Source organism: Pinus tabuliformis, chromosome 2_2 (genome assembly GCF_031772625.1).
Source record: "Pinus tabuliformis cultivar Carrire ecotype Pingquan chromosome 2_2, CPIR1, whole genome shotgun sequence".
Classification (NCBI taxonomy): Eukaryota; Viridiplantae; Streptophyta; class Pinopsida; order Pinales; family Pinaceae; genus Pinus; species Pinus tabuliformis.
In genome coordinates, this window is record NC_142300.1 from 186,895,460 (window position 1) to 186,916,148 (window position 20,689).

Sequence of the window (20,689 nt, forward strand, 5' to 3'; positions counted from 1 at the left end):
AATGAAGGTTGGAGGTATTGCAGTGGATGATACATTAACTGGATGGTGGGTTCTCGACTGAATGACTTCTCTTGAACATGTCAGTGACACTGAGATGAATTGGTAGCGTTAACCCCAAAAGATGGATGGTATGAAAGACCAATGGTGAGATGACCGGTAAATGGAATAACCCAACCCAACTCAATAATGTTGATGAAGTGAAAGTGTCATGTTCAAGAGTGACTTGCTACCATAAAGTTTTTCAAGTTTTCTTCCCTTTTCCCCAGTCATTGCTGACCTGTACCTCTTTATTTTTGTCAAGTTTGAGGAGGATAACATATGCTTGTTCTATAATTCGCCCTTCGGGAAAACCTATTGCTATTTGATGTTTTAACGAGTCTAGCGACAGTGAAACTCGATCTCGTCTAGAATGGACAAGTTTGTCTCTATTATTTTAACGAGTTTAACGACAAGGATAACTCGGTCCTTTTCATGTTTAGAGAGTTTGAAAAGGGATGGAAAGAAAACTCCATAAGTTCTTTTTCATAAAATAATCCCTCAAGTCTGAGAAAGGATAGAATAATACAAAAGGGATGACTTTTCCAATCACTTTAACGAGCTGAAAAAGAAAAGTTCTCGACAATCTTTTCATATTTAACGAGTCTGAAAAGGGTTTAAAGAGGACTTGATTTTGAGGAATGAGTGGTGTCTCAGGTAGCAACTGGTTCCAGTGATGTTGGAACTTCTCAAAACATGTTAATTTCTTTGAAGAGGTTGGCTAATAAGACCACTCATTACAACTGTTCCTCAAAAAGGGTAAAAAAAACCAAGTGAAAGCATATGATCGGCCAAAGGGATGGTGGCGATGGGATGTATGCAACCAATGCTCAAAAGGCTAATAGAATGGCAATCACAAGTGAGAGTGTATGATCGTCCAAAAGGATGGTGGTGATGGGATGTACACAACCAAGGCTCAAAAGGCTGATGGAATGGCAATCACAAGTGAGATTGTATGATCAGCCAAAGGGATGGTGGTGATGGGATGTACACAACCAAGGCTCAAAAGGCTAATAGAATGGCAATCACAAAGGTTAATATTTGAAAATGGGTTCATTTTTAGACAAGCTTGAACCATGGGGAATAATTCTTGGATTCAGTTTCATGTTTACACAAGCTTGAAATGAACAAACTATGCTTGGAGTCAGTTTCATTTTTACACAAGCTCGAAACGACAAAACTATGCTTGAAGTCAGTTTCATTTTTACACAAGCTCGAAAACAAAAAAACTATGCTTGAATTTAGTTTCATTTTTATACAAGCTCGAAATGACAAAACTATGCTTCAATTAATGATTTGCATGCTCCCAACATGATGAAAAGGAGAGTCTCCTATGAGTAGATGGAAATCACTGTGGTGAAGCAGGACGGTTATCCAACACCTTCTTGGTTTCGTCCAGAATAGATAAAGGTGAATGGTGTGATAGACCAATCCCATACCCTACAAGGAAACTTATCTTTACCATTAGGTGCATGCCCCCCAAGCTTCATTACATTCAACAGACTACTCATGGCTATCGGGTGGATGGAATGAAGGTTCAAGTGATATCGTTGATGTAAATGGACTATTTAGGGATGATGATTGACTTGGAGCTATGTTTGGACCAGGAAATGAAAGCTGGTCAATGATGACAATCTTGCCTTCATGCAGGAAATGCATCACTCAAAAGAGTGTTGAAACAATAGCTTCCATGTTATAAACATATTCACACCCAAGAAGTAAATTTTAATCTAAAGGTCTTGGGACTACCATCACATTCAGATGAACAGTCTTTCCTCCCAAAGTAATAGGTAACTTAGGAAGGATCCCTAACGGCCGACTGGTTCCTTTGTTAAAGCCTAACAGATTCTGTGTAACAAGCATAAGCGGTGGCGAACCAAGTGCTTTCCAAGCAGTTGAGGAAAGGATACTCACTGATGCACCTTCATCTATAATAGTGCCAGACATCATCATTTTACAAACTTGTACTATGATCTGGAAAGGTACATAGGAAGGAAGGCAGGATCTTGCTAATCAATTCCAATCAAAGGAAGTGACTAGACTACTTGGAGGGGGTACCGAAGAAACAGGAGAATTAACTCCTTGAGTTATGAGAAGTGGAGGATTTTCCTCCTATCTTGAAGGTACAGGTGGATTTCCCCAAGCTCATTAGAATCTGAAGTAACAAAAATAACTTGAACGGTATCATTTTCACTCTCTTTGGGAAAAGTACGATTAGCTGAAGGTGAAATTGGGTCAATTGTTACCTCGACATGTTCACTTTGGTCGGGTATAGACTCATGAGATTCACTTTCAGAGAGAGTGGTTTCGACTGATGGTTGATTTAAGTTAGTGAGTTTTTCAACCAGTGAAGGACTTAGGGAGAGTACTTAGGGAGAGTTTCCTGTAACCAAATAGAAGTCATTGCGGTGAAGCAAGACGGTTATCCAACACTCTTTTGGCTTCATCCAAAAAATGACAAAGGTGAAGGGAATGATCTCCTTCACATAACCTACATGGAATCCCAACCTTTCTTTTTCGTCCATGAACTTTACTATCACTAGTTGGTGGTGTGTTACCAACATAATCTCCAGAGGTTGATGACACGAGATGGTGTGAACAGGAAGACCATTCTTTCAAGATCTGAGGAAAGCAAGGACAATCTTAATAAAAATGGTCTCCCACACAAATTATGCACAGATATTTAGCTTTGGGAACTTTAATGGATGGATTTTCATTAGATGATGCATTCAAAGCAATGGTTGCTTGGTTGCCCCCTTGCTGAATTGGCTTCTTCTTCTTCTCCTTCCCTTTCTTCTTCTTCTCAGCCACCTAGTTACTAGTATCACTACTTTCACCAAGCGAAGAGGAAGAAGGGGAGGGAGAAACAAATGAGGAAGAAGGCAAAGGGTCAATTTCAGGTTCAACTGGAGGTGTACTCGATTGCGGAGAAATCACGACATTTTGAACCACAGAGGTTGAGAACAACCATACTGGCAGGCCAATGGTAAGTCCCGGAAGGGACAATGTAGCCATATAAGGAGCACCAATATTTCCCCAAGAAGGAAAAGGACTAGGATTCCCCTCAAAATGGATTCCTTGATCAGTGGACTCCGGATTCGTTGCCATATGTCTCAACCTAAGATCAACTAAGGAACAGGGATGTTATTCTGAATTTAATTAATTTTAATGACGCTTGGACACAACTTTGCTTTTTCAGTTTTTAAGAGTCAAGAAAAAGTTAAAGATGACTCTAGTCTCCTTCGATTTTTAATGAGCCTGAAAGGACAAGTGCTTAGATGGACCTTTTCTTTTAAAGAGTAAAAAAGGAACGAAAGTGACTAATGTGGAAAATCTAGACAGAGGGATTACCAAACCAATTGCAAAACTGCAATATACACCTTGGTGATAAATTAAAGAGAAATTACCAAGGACTTATGTACGACAGTCAATCTTCCCGAATGCTGTGTTTAGTGCATTGCGATCAATAAGGCGGTAGACTCATCTTCCTATGGATAAAGGATTTAAGAATATTGTGGTCTCCCAATATATACGTGATGGTATGGGGAGCACAAGTCCGTTCTAGCACTTGTCGTATCAAGGAGGAGGAATCACCCAACCTTCAATGAAAACGATAGCCACTAGTTTTAATGACGTCGGAACACGTCACTAGCCTAGACCTCTAGATATGTTGCGTTAAGTTCCAAAGCGTTGTTAGGTTCATTGAAATTGATTTTAAAGTTGATATTGCTTAGAGTTTTCCTTTTAATGGTTCACCGCGTGATGATGATCTGAAATTCCTAAGATGCAATCTACAATGATAAACAATCGTTGTTTATTTGAACAATGAAAATCCTAGCTACTAGGGAAAGAAAATAACAATACTTTTAAGCAAAGAGAAAAGAGCACACACTAGTGCATTTCCCTAAATCTTCTTTTCGCACACAAACCTAAAAAATGCTAAATGCAAATGCATGTATTTGTTTTTGTTCTCCTTAATGTGAAAAATGCCAAAAAGGAAAACTAAATGCAGCAAAGATCTGAACTATTTCACTCAAAATGACATTTTCAGCAATTTCTTCTTCAAAAGAGAAAGGAAGACTCCACGACACTTTTCAATTTTGAATAAAAATGCTTTCGACACTTCGAATATAAACAAATCAAATCAAATGCATGAAGAAAAATTTCAATTGATTATCAAGGGAAGGAATAATTCACGACACTTCTCTTTTCGACACAAAACGACAATTACGACACTTTTTGTACCAAAGTGACAAATCGATTTAAACAACTTTTCGACAAAGGATTGTAAATGAAAAAAAAATACACAAAAAACATTCACTAATCCTAATGTAATTGAGGCTGAAATAAGTGATGCAAGTAAGCTTCAGTAAAGAGGCACTGTTCATATGCAGCAAAACAACCAAACAACACTGAAAACAAGGTCAAAACCCTCAATTTCTAGAATGGAAAAAGAGTTCAGTCAATCATCACACCTAGGCTTCACAGAATATGAGATGCATCGCACTTACTGCACTCGGGAGGTGCTATGCATACTGAGTCATAGTGGGAGACAGTGCGATGGTCCAGGAAGTGCAACTGAAATGGGTTTTGGCTCAAATGTGGAGTTGCTTTCAATGAGTTAAGGCACTGAGTTTTGATGAACAATAAAGAGCAAAGTATGATGGAGTTTCTTGAGAGGTTACTAAGCTACCAAAAGGACATCTAGATGTGCTTGCAAGTCAAATGTTCAATTCATAAACTAAACCAGAGATTGACTGAAGCAACATTCATCTACTATGCAATTGTAGAGCAAGAGCAGTTCAAAGGCTACCTGGCTGACTTCAGGCTCTATCTATAGCTTATCAAATTGAACATAAAACAAACAATAACAACAAATAAACATCTATTCGTTCCCCAGCGGAGTCGCCAATTTGTTTATGGGAAAACTAGTATTCCTAAAGAATGCTAACCCTCTAGGTTTGGTAGCTACCCTAGAAACAACAATTTAAAGCAATTCAATGATTTCTTCTATGTGTAATAGATAAGAGAAAGATAATGGTACCAACTTGGAACTTCCGCTTAATCCCTTGCTTGATCTCTCCCCCCCTTGACAGAACCCGCAACTCCTCCCCATACTTAACACGCTTGGAGAGTACCTACACAAGTATAGCAACAAAGAACCGTCAAAGCATCATGATCTATTACAACATAAACATTAAAGAATAAGATATATAATGAATAAATGATAGCATTCACAAATGATAGCATTCACAATTGCACAATCATATGGAAGAAAACTTGAAGAACTTTATTAATAGAAGGGAGAATTACAACCCAGTTGTCTGATCCAGCATCATCCTCCCAGCTTCAATCCTTCTTCACCTCATTAAATAACAAGATCACACCAATAATACAATGCTCTCTCCTCAATTACAAACTATCAGCACTTACTTGCAATTCACAATATTTCAGCCTTTGGACCTCTTGGATGAGGGATCCATTTATAGATGTGTGCAAGGGTGTGAGTCATCCATGGGGTTTGATTAGTGTCATTCCACTTGTTACATTTGGTTCCACAAAAGAGGGGATAACTGAAGTTTAGATTCCTTATTCATCCTTGGGCGAATTCAGAGAGGCAAGTGGCACAAGAGAAGTTTCTAGAAGATTCTATGAGCATCCACTTAGCAAACTATCTCGGACATTTGTCCATCCTCACCCATCGCACCCTATAGAAGACCTAAACAGTATGCATCGCACCCTGGTAGTGTACCACTCAGTATGCATCACACTTTGCCAGTGGAGCAGTCAGTATGGTTCAATTTAGGCAATTTCTGGATGGTTTCTCAGATGGAACTTTTGGGGAATTAAGTATTCAGATGACTACATTCTTTTAGGGCATGAAACAACTCTTTTAGGGGTAGAATGAGCCCTAGTTTATTGACATATAAGTTTGGGGTTGATGTGCCCAAATATGTCTATAACAATGTTGGACCATGGTCGACATCATAATAAACCATGTTTGACTCAGGAATAATAAACCCAAGTGATTGATATTATAAACCCAAGGGATTAATACTAAAACCCCAAGGGATTACGAACCAAAGGGAATACTATTAAACAAAAGGGACTAATAATATAAACCCAAGGGATTGATATAATAAACCCAAAGGAATAATAAACCCAAGGGATTATTATTTATTTTCATGGTGAGACAATCCTTATCACAATGTGACATTCAAGCATGGTTGGCTATGATTGACAATGGTTTACCATGATCAATATTATAAACCTAAGTGTTACAGGAAAAAGTGTCTATTTAGAACTGCTCTATCCCACTAAGGTGTGACAGCTGCCTTAGAAACAAACAGAGAAAAACTACTTTTGTATTTCCTTTATGAACTATAGATAGAGAGGAATAGAAAGAACCAACCTGTGTCTTGCGCTAGCTCTTTGATCCAATCCTTCTCTTCTTTGATAGTCTCCAGCTACCTGCTCCCTTACTTTCCCAGCTTCACAAAGTACCTATAAGATCACAGAAGAAGAAAACTATACAAAGACATGGATCTATATTCATAAACAACTTAGGATCAGATTTAAGTTAACCATACAAATGTAACAAGCATCAATGATACAAAAGCATGGAGGAAAACTCAAATAGCTTTTATTGATAAACAAGAAAATATCCAGGAGGAGTTACAACCAGTGGTTCCTGACCCAGCATCAACCTCCCAGCAAAGAAGCCCCTCTTCACCTCAAACAAAGCATAGATCACCCAACAATCTGATGTTTGTCTCAAAAAACCAACAACAATTCCTTACAATATGAAAAATTCCACCCTCTAACCCCTGGATCTCTGGGATGAGAGATCTATATATAGATATTTGCAGAGGTGTGAGTCAGCTCTGGGTTTTTGATTAGTGTCTTCTCTCTGATAGTTCTTGATGCCACTTGGAGATCTCATTGATCTCTTACTCATCCTTGGGCGATTTTGAGAGGCAAGTGTCCCAGGAGAAGTTTCTAGAAGATTCCATGATCATCCACCTCGCAAACTGTCTCCGCCACTTGTCTTTTCCCGTCCACCGCACCATACAAATGTAACAAGCATCAATGATACACAAGCATGTAGGAAAAACTCAAATAGTTTTATTGATATAACAAGAAGATCCAGGAGGAGTTACAACCGATGATTCCTGACCCAGCATCAACCTCCCAGCAAAGAAGCCCCTCTTCACCTCCAACAAAGCATAAATCACCCAATACTCTGATATCTATCTCAAAACCAACAACAATTCCTTGCAATGTACAAAATTCCAGCCTCTGGATCTCTAGGATGAGGGATCCATATATAGATGTATGCAAGAAGGATGAGTCAGCCTGTGATTTGATTAGTGTCTTCTCTCTGTCAGTTCTTGCTTCCACTTGGAGACTGAGAGCCTCTTACTCATCCTTGGTCGAATTCAGTGAGGCAAGTGTCATAGGAGAAGATTCTGGAGCTTCCATTGTCTTTCCACCTCGCGGAATGGCACTGCCATTTGTCATTTCCCACTCAACGCACCCTGATGGTGCATTTAGGTGTGTTGCAACGCACCCAGCTAGTGTATTTAGGTGCTATGCAACGCAGCTAGCCAGTGGAGCAGCTGAAATGATCCTGTTTTGACTTATTCTGAGCAATTTCTGGTGGAGAACTTCTGGGAGAAGCTGTAATTTGTTGACCTTGTTCCTTTAGGGGTTGGAACAATACTTTTAGGGACTTAGGAGCCCTTGGTTTATGGACATTTCATGCTTGGAGCTGCAAGGCACAAAAATGTCTATAACACATGGTTTGGTGGTAAACCGAAAAGGGATTTGGAATTGAGCCTCCAGTAGAAGCTTGCATCAAGCAGTGTTGAAGAGAAGAGAAGAGAAGGGGATCAATTCTATATCCCTGGAGGCTGTGGGTTGAGTGCTAATCTCTGGAGCCCTGTAGCAGCTTGGGGTCCCTAGAGGCTATGGATTGAGATAGGATCCATGGAGCCCTATAACAACTTGGGTCCCTAGAGGTTGTGGCTTGAGACAAAGGTCTTTAGATCCCGGTAATAGCTTGGGTCCCTGAACACTGTCTGTTGGGATGAAATCTCTGGAGCCCTGTAACAGATTGGGTCCCTTGGAGGCTATGGGTTGAGATAATTACTCTAGAGCCCTAAAATACATTAGGAAGAGACCATCCTAAAGCAGAAGTAGACCAAGACATGAGAAAATATAGTTGGATATTACCTTGTTGGTATAGTGGATTCTAGACTCCCTAGAAGGGAGTGAATTACTATGAGTGCACTTGTGTGTGATGTGGGGAACCTCTGGGGCACTACCTAAATCAATCAACAGTATTATGTTTTTCTTCTTGATATATCCTACAATATTAAGAGTTTGAGGGGTGGTAATTACTGCTAATTCATTACAAGATATGGTTGGATTCATTTCTTCTTTCTATGGGGTTGGTTCCTAGTGTATATCCTCCTATTTGATGTTTCTTGTTCATTTTCTTCCTCCTCTTCATAATCTATGTAGAATAATTTATTCTCAACACACTTATGACCTTTAGTGTATTTTCTATCACAACTGTAACAAATCCCTTTTTCTCTTTTTTTCTCCAATTGTTGTGGTGTCAACCTTGTAGGTTGTGGAAGGCTAGGAGCAACAACACTTCCATCTTTATAGTTGTGAGTGGTAGACTTCCTTGTTGTCATAATTTTGCTTTCAACTTTTCTTACCACCCTGAATGCCTTCTCCAATGAATCAGGTTCCCAAAGGCAAACCTCATGTTGGATGTTATCCTTCAAAGTCCCTATAAATACATCAATAATATGCTTCTCTAAAATATAAATTACCCTAATATTCAATTTTTGGAAGTCCTCAACGTGCTCCACCATTGAACCCTTTTGTTTGAGATTTATCAATTGGCTAAAGAAGGTGTTTCTCTTTGTATCCTCATAATTTGTTATCATTTCCTCCATAAAAGCTGACCAAGTGATAAGTGGTTTGTGAGAAAAAATCCATCAACACCATATAAATTGATTGGATTCTAAATATAAAGATGCAATGCATACCTTTTGTGTGTGTTGCACATCATGTAGATAAAAATATTGCTCCATTTGTAGTATCCATGTTATCATATCATTGCCATCAAACTTCCTCAAATCTATCTTTGGAATGTGGTGGTTCTTAAGCCCCACATTGGAGTCTCTAAAATCATAATTCATATTCCTTTTGTCCTCATCATCATTGTCATGGATTACCTTGTCACCATTGGGAAGCCTTTCTTGCAACAACTTTGTTAAACCTTCCTTCAAACCGTCCATGTCTGCTTTCAAACCATCCATATTAGCTTCCATGCCATCCTTCAAACCTTCCATGTCTTCTTTTAAACTATCCATATTAGCTTTGGTTTCTCTTTGTGAGAGTGAAATTTGTTGCACTTGGTCTTGTAATTTTGATATATCATGCTCCAATTCTTCCTCTTCATGAGTCATAATAGAGATTTCTGAGGGTTTAATGGATGTAGATTTTTTTTTTTAGGCATTCTAGAACCAAATATTGATATCTATGCTTCAATATTCCCTTTGAATCACTTCAAACTAATTTTTCAAACAAAAATTATGCAAAATTTAAAAAATACAGACTTTTTTCTTGCTTTTTTGGAGCTCGATATTGCAATTATTGTATCTCTATAATTTTGGATTTCCAGCGTCTAAAATTTGGTCCCGTGGTATCTCTCTAAATATTATTTCCAATTACATAAGTCAGACCAATATTTGATTATTCATATAGATTTATGCCAAATATCCCACAATGGCCTGATTATGGACTGGTTCAATAGAATGAAGTTGTACGGGATGCCACGTGTCATTGTTTCAACATTTGGCCCTAAAATTGGTACAGGAAAAACTACAGTCCATGAAATTTTAGCCACAGCTTACAAAATTCAAATCCAATGCTTGAAAATAAAGTTATGACAATTTTCCCTAGGTCACCTGTTTGAGATGGAATTCTGGAGCCTACAAAAACCCTAATTTCCTTGGAGCATATCTCAGAATATATTGAAAACCAAGATTTGAAATTTGTACACGAAGTTTACCAAGATTTTGGCTCCACGTGGTCGAAATTTCAGCTTCTAAATCCGTTTAGAAAAAAATTATAGTGAAAATTCCAAGATGTCATGTTTGAAGAAGCGAAACCCTGGGATCCAAAGCTCTGATACCAAATGTTCTGCAACCAGCTCACAAAATAGAGAAAAGACAAATCAACAACTTGGGAAATAGCCTCTTATAGGGGAAAACATACTTTACATTAAATAAATGAATAATTATTTGATGATACAAATGATAAGAGCCCCTTGGTATATATGGGGGTCTAAAGGATCACAATATGATCAGAGCCTACATAACAATAATAATGTAAGGGCACAACAATAAAAATAGTGGGCTTCTATAGTGAACAACAATAACAACATGGGGGATACATGGAAAAAACAATAACAATAGGGGGCTACACTAACAATAACAATAAGAGGAATATAATAGTATTATAGGGACCTAATAGAAAGTTGATGTTTCACCTAAATAGTAAAAAAATTCAATACTATTATTTCTATTGGACGACTAAGAAGCCCCTCAATTTGATTACTCTATATTTATAGGTTACTATTTTGCATCCGATACCAATAGATCATGGGTGTAGGCATGGAACCTGAGTTTCAACCTTGAAGCTTCAGGTTTCACTATTGAGGATGTAGGCTTAAGTGTGTTAATTGCAATATTGAATGATGTGAGTGAAGATAGAGATGGTATTCTTCTAACACATCCAAAGACAGATTGTGGAGAATCTATGATTATCTTGGAGTCTCATGTTAGGGTGTGAGTATTGTGGCCTAAGTGTGCAAAATGCATTATTGAATGATGTGAATGGACATAGATATGAGATTATTCTAACACATCCAAGACCAAATTGTGGGGAATCAATGCTTATCTTGGAGTCTCAATTACTAGCAATATCATAAATGATGTGAAAATTTAAAATGGTCAATATTTCATGATTTAATAATAAAATTACAATTATCAGTTTTGGCAGCACCAATCGAATGCAAGGAAATTACCTATAGATTCAAATATTTTCTATGGAGAGGAGAAAACAAAGCCAAGAAATGGTCATTGGTAGCATGGGAAAAGTTATGCATCCCTAATTTGGCAAGTGTGCTTGGGTTGAGAGATCCATAGATGTTGAACAAAGTGCTGGGAGAAAAGTTATGGTGATGTTGGCTTCAGTGGGGCAAGGAATTATGGAAGAAAATGTGGGACATAAAGTGCATTGTCGCCTCCTCCCAAATTGAAAAAATAAGAATTATTGTCTTTTCTACAAGCTCCTCCATCTAGATCTGGCTCAAGCCAACAAAGGTCTAGTACAAGATCATGGTTTTCAGGAAATAAGGAAAAGAGGCATAACCCTGTTATGGGATGATGCCTGGAAGCAACTTACTAGATTGAGAGAAAGGGAAGACTTTAGGGAGTTGAGAACCTTTGCTATGGAGAATTTGGGTAGGAAGGTAGCATGTTTCTGGAAAAAAAACAGAACTCCTTCTAGAGAGAATGGAAATCAAAAGAGCACTAGAGAGATCATCAAGACAGGTACCCTTGGGATACTCTGAGCCAAGAATTGCAAGAACGTAAAATCACTATCGCTCAAGATCCTGATAAGTTATGTTGGGGCTACCAAATGAAATGAATGCTTACACTTAAGGAAGCATATTATTTGTTGGAAGGGCACCAAAAATAACCAAGATGACTCTTATGGTGAAGAATTTGGACCAACAAATTATGGCCTAAATTTTCTTATTTCCTCTAGTTGATAGGGAGAAGAAAGTTGTTCACATGGGATCATATTAGAAAGAAAGGATTTCAAGGACCATAATTTTTTCATCTATGTGGAAACCAGGAGGAGAGCATGGAACACCTTCTGAACACATGTCCATATGCTAAAGATATATGGTTTCATATTCACTCATTTTTTGGCCACAATGATCACAATCATACTAACCTGATCGCATCAATTGAGAAATGGAGGTATAAATTGTTCAAAAATCTAGTAATAAATAAAGAATGGATATTAGCAGGAGGTTTCACAATATGGTCACTGTGGAAGGAGCATAACATGATAATATTCAAGAATAAGAAGAAGTTTATCGATAACACTTGGGAGACAATAAAGCATAATATCAAAGAGACGATTCTAGAAAAATATTGGTCCTTAGATGATTGGAAGGCATATCATTTGGAAGTTGAAATCCTAAGAAAACTAGAGATCACCCAAACAATGTTATCCCACTTGAGTACCAAGAGTTTGGAAACAAGAAGCACCTCCCCTACGAGCTTTACACCCCCCCCCCCCCCCCCCCACAACTAGGTTTTATTAAGATGAATTTCGATGGGGCTTCTAAAGGAAACCCAAGGATTGTAGGATTTGGAGGCATTTTTAGGGACTAGAACAAGAACAATTTAAGGGTGTACTTCTAGAGTTATGGATCCACTAGTAACAATGTAGAAAATTTTCTAGCCCTAGAAAGAGGCCTACAGATAACTATTGTAGAGGGGTATTACAAATTAAAAATTATAAATTGATGAAGACTCTTAGTTGGTGATGTTGACAGTTCAGAGAATTATCCGTGGAGTACCCTCTTCAAGGTTGGCCAAAATTTGGCATTTGAAATTCGTAATCACCCACATCAGAGAGCTGATTCTCCACATGAATTACATAGTTGTCTCCCACTCAAGGATAATTGGAAATAAGGCGGAAAATTTCTTGGCCAATTTGGGATGTTACGTCAGAGACCTCTTCCTTAATGAGAGGTGGACTTTTGTAGATCAAGTTAGCTGGACCAAGTTGCTTCAATCTATTTTGGATAATGATAGAGACTCCCTGATGGGGGTGGGATTAGAAAATGAGGGGGATCTCAAGGCATGAGCTCGCCACTCTACTGAAGAGGGGAATTACTGGTTGAGGGGACATGGCTTTCCCTCTACATGCACAAGCATGCGAGGATTCTAGATGGATTTTAAAAGACAACGTGGGAGAAGGTGGGCTCCATGAGGTTTACAGAGGGTGAGGAAGGTTTGCGCTTGAATAAGGGGAGGCGTCAAAATCCCCACTTCAATTAACTGAGTCTGACTCTAGTTTCAATTGTGTACAACTCGATTTGGGTTTTGATTATCTGGTTTGCAAGGTTGATAACAAAGAGGTGAAGGGGTTAATCTGGGATGGTGAATTTTCATCTGGCTACATAGGCTCATGAGTGGTGATGGAACGTCGAGGTTGGGTGAAGTTGCAGAGGTGGTTGGGAAGTGAATATGTCAGGAGGATGTTGTCTCTCCCAGCCTTTCTTCTCCTAGCAGTGATGCCCATGATATCTCTAGTACCTTCACTCTTGCTTGATAATTTTTCTGGTATTATGTGGTTTCGCTTTGGTTTGTTGTTGTTAAGTGAATTGGGTTATCTTTTAATTCTCTATTTTTTGGTCATTGGGTTTGGAACAATGTGGTCTTGTTCTGGAAGTTAGGTTTATATTTATTCGGTTTATCTTTGGGCCGAAAGTCTAGATGTCTTGATCTGTACAAGAATTCATAAGGTCGTGTCCAAAAACTTCTTGTTTGGTTTTTTTATTCGGTATAATTATTTTATAAAAGGAGGCTTTAACCCTAGTTTGTCGATAATATGGGTTTGGTTGTGGATTTGGTTTAGTGTTGTAGGTGTTGAAGGATTTAAGTCAAAGTGTTTTCATCACCTCTATGTGCCTGAAAGTATTGGGTTGATTCTTGGTTTGAGTCAGTCATAACTTTGAAGATTATAGGATATGTGTCGTTGGTGAAATTGATATAACTTGGTGCAAACCCCATACTCTTTGATGTCGATTTACTTGTGAAAATTTTAAAGGTTTGCCTCTCTTATGTGTCATGTCATCTTGGCAACATATGTGTAGTAGGAAGGGTGGTGGTGGCAAGGCCCCCCAGGGCCAAAAAAGGATTTTACATTTGTGCAGGAAGCAACAGGGCCCTTCTTCGTTGTTGCCCCTCCCAAGAATTGACAATAAATCGAGAATTTCAAACCCATGATGGTTGTTGAATGACAAGAATTTTCTGACTCTGAAATCCTAGAAGAAGTCTCCAACTAGGTTCCCGACCCAGGTCACACCAAGGGATGAAGGAAACAATACCTCAATTCTATTGCATTACATTGGCAAATGAAAACTCTTCTCAACATGGTACTAAAAGATAAATAGGTGGAAATATACAATGCTTTTTCTTCGTTGGAAGACATCAAGAGAACTATGAGAAATTGGTGTTCCTTCATGGTTAGATTGGATGCAAGATTGGCTCTTATAGAAGGCCATATTTAGTGTGATCCTACTCCTCTTGGTTTAAGTGCAAAAGACCTAGCTCATGTTTTCTCTTTGGATTCTCAATAGTCTGCAAGTTTGTTAGCTATTTTGGTCTCGTGATATTTTTTTAATGTCAGGGTATAACCAAAATGCTTAGTTTTGTTTTTTGAGTCTTTATGTAATGAGTAGGTGGGAAAATTTCTTGGTCTCCGCTGAGACAGAGAGAAACCACCTACATAGTATGAAGAGTAAGCTCTGCATGAATTATTAATGTACTCTAGTTTTAAATACATTCTTATACAATAAAAAATTTTATTTGATAAAAAAAGGGAAGGAAAATACATGTGAAATTTGACATATATACTGTGAAGCCGAAAGCCGATTTGATATCTCTTGCATGATAGATCCATATTTAGATAAATCTATCAAGCAGTCTGCAGCCTAGTATGGAGTGATGTGGATGTGTAATGTAAGAAATTTTGTCAACATTTTTTACATGTCAGTGTAATATGCTAAATTTATATTAATATGTTCAATTTATAATAGGTAAAGGATTGGTAAATTTACATGTCAGTTAAAAGCAATATATAGCCAAGTATGGGTAGACGTTGTAGTATCCATAAAAAGTTAAATGTAATAAAAATAATAAAATTCAATTTGTTACATTGTAATTTTGTTTTTATTAATAAGATTATGAATAATGTTTTAGATAAAAGAAAATAATATATACGCGTTACATTAAAATATATAACTTATAAGTAGCAACAATAAGCTAAGATTCACTTTACCTTAAAAAATAGAATAATGATTTAAATTTAATTAATAAGCACATAATAATGTTAATACTTACAATAAACTTAAAGTATAACAATATGTTTAATCATGGATATTCATGCCCACTTTACCATCAATATTATTAACCTGTAAACAGGCTTTGTTACAATACCATATCTCATCAAGACAACATGCCCAAAAATCATCTCTCATTTCACAATCAAAATATTTTATAAATATTTATTTGAATTTAATTTTGTAACTTTAAAAACAAAAACTATAAATAGTTTTGAGATATATCTACACCTATATCACATTAAAATATATAAGACATAAATATTCACTATAAATTAAGATCCATATTACCATATAAATTAAAATAATAATTTTGTAACCATATTTAAATTTCATTAAGAAACACGTATAAACTAAATATTTACAATATAACAAGATTTTTAACCATGGATATTCACCCGCACTTTACTATGGATATTATTAACTGTACCATACCATGAGTCAATATGATGTGCATCAATACCACATGGGAAAAACACCATCTCTTATTTCACAATCAAAATAATGCTTACAATATAACAAGATTTTTAACCATAGATACTCACTCCACTTTACCATGAATATTATTAACCATATCATGGGCCAATACCATGGTTCATCAATACCACATGTTGAAAAACCACCTATCATTTCACAATCAATATATATATATATATATATATATATATATATATATATATATATATATATATAATTTTATTTTATTACTCCATAAGGCGTTCTCCTCTGAAATCAACTTCTCTCTCTGCCTACTTGTCATCCTTGTACACCATAAGAATATATGTTAGACGATTGCAAAAGTTCAGCCGTTCAATCAAAGTGGTTACAAATTCGTTTGCTGAAACGGTTTGCTTCAATTTGCTTCAAACAGGTCATCTACTCCTGTGTTGAAATCCATTATTGGGATTCAACCTGAATCAGAATTGAGTGCACGCAAATCTGTTCATTTGACCCAATTAGCTGTTGCCGATGTGAAGTGGGTTCATCATGATGCACAGCCCAGATTCATAAGGACGTTGTTTGAAGCTGATTTGCATGCCCCATTGCCTAATTCATGTTCAAGCAGGGAGAGGGTAAGGAGGGGTTTTGGTTCTTTGGGCCTTAGTGAAAGTCCCTCTACAGAATTTTTCTGAGCAATGGCTTATTGGACAAGTCTATCGAAGAGGATTTTGATAGCCCAATTTCAATTAGGTTTTAGAGCCCTAGAGAATCTCTGGAAAAAAATCATGGCAGTTAGTGGAACCCATGGAGGTGAGGGGCCTTTTGTCTCTGGAAGAAGGATTGAGAATTGCACCGGTGATAGGATATATAGAGGTACTGGATTGGCTTTCATGTGCGACAAGGTTGTTGTTGGATCTAAGACTGAGACGGGTTATGATAATGGAGGATTTGGTGGTGAAAATGGAGGTGGGTCATCTGGTGGAGGAGGGTATGGAGGGAGAGGAGGTGGATTTGGATCAAATTCCAATAACACATATTCTTACTAAAAGAAAACGTTGCAGGCAAATCCTATTAACCCACTTTTGTTAACGAATTATGCGAGCTTCCTGCAGGAAGTTAGTAATGAATTTATGCTTTTGTGTATTAAAAGTCTTCTCCTGATCTAAGGATAAGCCTATGTCATAAGTTTAATCTTGATCCACCCTATTGAAGTTGGTCATTAAACTGTTGTCTTTTTTTGTTCTCTTTTTTCCTTTTGTGCTTCGAGAAATACGACCCAAGGCACTGCACCTCGTAGAGCAGACTTCCTTTAAATTGTCTGCAAGGTCCGAGAGGTAGTCATTCTGCCAAATTTGCATGGCATTTGAGCTGACCTATTCATATGGAAGCTCATCTCATTCATTGGGTTAAAAGTTAAAACTTTGTTGACCTCACCATTAAACCAATGCTTCCTTGTTTTGAACAAGGTTCTTCTTCCGAGATTATTAACTACAAATATTTGATCTTAGTTTTTTATAGATCAAGGTGAGTTTGGGATTGGTCACTACCCCACACCTCACCCCACAAAAACTTGATATTAAATGTTTCTTCAATTTTTTTCTTTCTTTTCTTTTTAAAGAATCATGGACTCTTTGGAGATTGATTGTTATAGTCATCCTTCTATGCTGTGAAATTTGAAATTTGTTTTAATTTAATAGATTTTCGTTATTGTAACATAACTAATCATCTCATTAATTGCTTATTACTAGATGGTGTAGTTAAAGTCTTGTGTCATTACTATTAATATGAATCAAATTCACTAGTTAAGATTATGTCTTTTAGGGCCTTATAATGGAGCTTTCTTGATTGGATATCGTCCATCGAGTTATATATCAGGACACAATGTTTATAAATTCACATAAAAATTCTGAATACTGCTGGTTTTCTGTCTATATAGGTGCAGCATGATTTGGGAAAAGCTGAGGAATACTATGGGAGGGCCATACTAGCAAGTCCGGGAGATGGATATATCCTCTCTCTTTATGCCAATCTTATATGGGATGTTCACAAAGATGCACCTCGTGCCAAAATTTACTTGGCTATTCAAGCGACACCAGATGACAAGTTAGTATCTTTTCCTTCTCTATTGTTTTATCCAATTATTTGCAGTCCTCTGTTTGTGCTTTTTTCTTCTTTTGGATCTCCTTTGCTTGTTATTACATGCATTGCTTTGTTTGCATTTTATCCTTCCTTTTAGTTCAAGTTGTTCTAGTGCAAGTCTAGAGATATGCCTAGATAAGGGTTTGGTGGGTTGTCATTATGATGCTTTTAAAACCTTTAGATTTAGCCATAGCTCATATACAAAGGTTGCGAAGCTTCTATATCTTAAATGGCTAAACAAGATCTGTTAGACCTGTGGATTTTAATATATGAAACCATTTATACTTATGTTACCTGACTAATTGGCTCTCTTATGCAACAATGTTCTTGGATCATATGCCCATTTTATATGGAATGCAGACATCGATGAAGCGGATCAGTATGCTTCTCAACAGCAGAAAATGGTGCCCCTAACCTATCATGCAATTGCGACTACTGTAGCTAGCTAATCAAATCAGAGTCTTAATTGCAATTTTGTTTCAATGAACAGAACCATCATACTTGTCATGTTACTTTGATTTTGCCATGGCTAAACAAGGTCTGTTAGACCTTTGGATTTTAATATATGAAACCATTGATACTTATGTTACCTAACTAATTGTCTCTCTTATGTAGCAATGTTCTTGGATCATATGCCCATTTCATATGGAATGCAAACATCGATGAAGTGGATCGGGATAGTTCTCACCAATAGAAAATGGCGCCCCTAACCTATCATGGAATTACAACTACTGTAGCTAGCTGATCAAATCAGGGTCCTAATTGCAATTTTGTTTCAATGAACAAAATCATCATACTTGTGATGCTACTCTGATTTTGCCAATATCAATGCTGCAGATCAAATTTTTGGTAGTACAAATCATCTCTTTATACATAAATGGGATGCCTAAATGATCTTAGCAGGCATCATTTGAACAAAATATTACAGCTTGAAGACTCTTGTATGTGATATGTCTTAGCCCTATTCAAAGATTTTAAGTGTGTTTTCTGATGATCTCCTTGGTACTAGTGGTAATTCTTCTGAGGACAAGGGCAGTCCTTTGACCATAGCTCATATACAAAGGTTACGAAGCTTCTATATCTTAAATGGCTAAACAAGACCTGTTAGACCTATGGATTTTAATATATGAAACCATTTATACTTATGTTACCTGACTAATTGGCTCTCTTATGCAACAATGTTCTTGGATCATATGCCCATTTCATATGGAATGCAGACATCGATGAAATGGATCAAGATGCTTCTCAGTGGTAGAAAATGGCACCCCTAACCTATCATGGAACTGTGTCTATTGCAGCTAGCTGATCAAATCAAGGTCCTAATTGCAATTTTGTTTCAATGAAAAAAACCATCATACTTGTCATGCTACTCTGATTTTGCCAGTATCAGTGCTGCAGATCAAATTTTTGGTAGTACAAAATCATCTCTCTGTACATAAATGGGATGCCTAAATGATCTTAGCATGCATCATTTGAACAAAATATTGCAGCTTGAAGACTCTTGTATGTGATATGTCTCAGCCCTATTCAAAGTTGTAAAGTGTGTTTTCTGATGATATCCTTGGTACTAGTGTTTATGCTTCTAAGGACAAGGGCAGTCCTTTGGTAGACTACAAGATGGGGCAAATGAATGGAGCAAAAATGATGGGAATTGAATAAAATCAAGTGGTCAACTGAAGAAGAATGGGGTTCATCTGAGGATGGGAATTCTCTTTTTGATGGCACGTCACATCCATTAAAATGGATCCTCAATGCAAATTCGATGGCATGGAAAGCGTCATATGCGAGTCTGAAACAACACTTGAAAACTTCATGATCAACTAGTGCATACCTTTCAAGATGTGTTTCTAAAAAGCATGAAGTTATATTGAGCTTTGCTAACTTAATATAAAAAGCCTTCAAATGTCATGTAACAACTCTATGAACTAAATTTGGAATTGTGTTTAAGTATGGCGAGTGAAAAGAGCCTTTGATGTGTGTAAGAAATTCAACAGACGGGCATTTTGGAATTTGATTAAACAATTTCAACAATATTATGCAAATTACTCACTGCCTTGCATTTATGGAATGTACTAGAACAATTTTGGCAATAAAATATTGTCTGAAGTGCAAACTATTTAGAACAATCAAAACATAATTGGAATAATTAAACAACAATTCGGATTTAACGAACACCCATTCTTGGATTTCATGTTTCTTGGCTCTGTGATGAAAAGAATCAAGCGAAAATACATGTTAATCTGTTACTTGTTCTCTTTGATGGAAGTTTTGTAATGAATGACTGAAAAATGCATGGTGAGAGAAAAATGCATATTATGCTAATTGAGGAATGTTTTTCACTTGTTGAACTTATAGTATTGAATTTAACACACTAACACTTTACAACAATGAACTAACAATCTTCATGATGAAAATAGCAATATGGAAGATTTATCTGCATAATGAAAAAGGCAATATGGGAGATTCCAATAACATTCCAAGGCATTTTTTAAAATTTGGATGTGAGAAAAGGTTGTTGTGGAAGGTGATGTTTGTATATGGGAAATTTTAATTACGTGTCAATGCATTTTTTAAATGGATGTTAGAAAAGGTTGATGTAAAAGTATTGTGCGTATACCACTTCCAGATTTACTGTTATTCATTGAACTACTTTTGTGATCATTGTTATATATCTTCACTTCACTTTAGTCCGAGAGTCTCTATGTCCAAACCCTGTCTCACCAGGATTCTTCTTACATTATCTCATTTTCACTGAAATTTATTTTATTTGGAATGTTCAGTTGGATATTTGTACTTACCCACATGGCAGGGGTGGTGGCGGGGGATTTAATAAGCAAACCA

General features: G+C 36.9%; 1 pseudogene; it reads left to right on the forward strand.

Moving 5' to 3' along the window:
- LOC149192019 (protein DMP6-like) overlaps positions 1-20,689 on the forward strand; it is a 42,901-nt pseudogene that overhangs the window by 11,044 nt on the left and 11,168 nt on the right.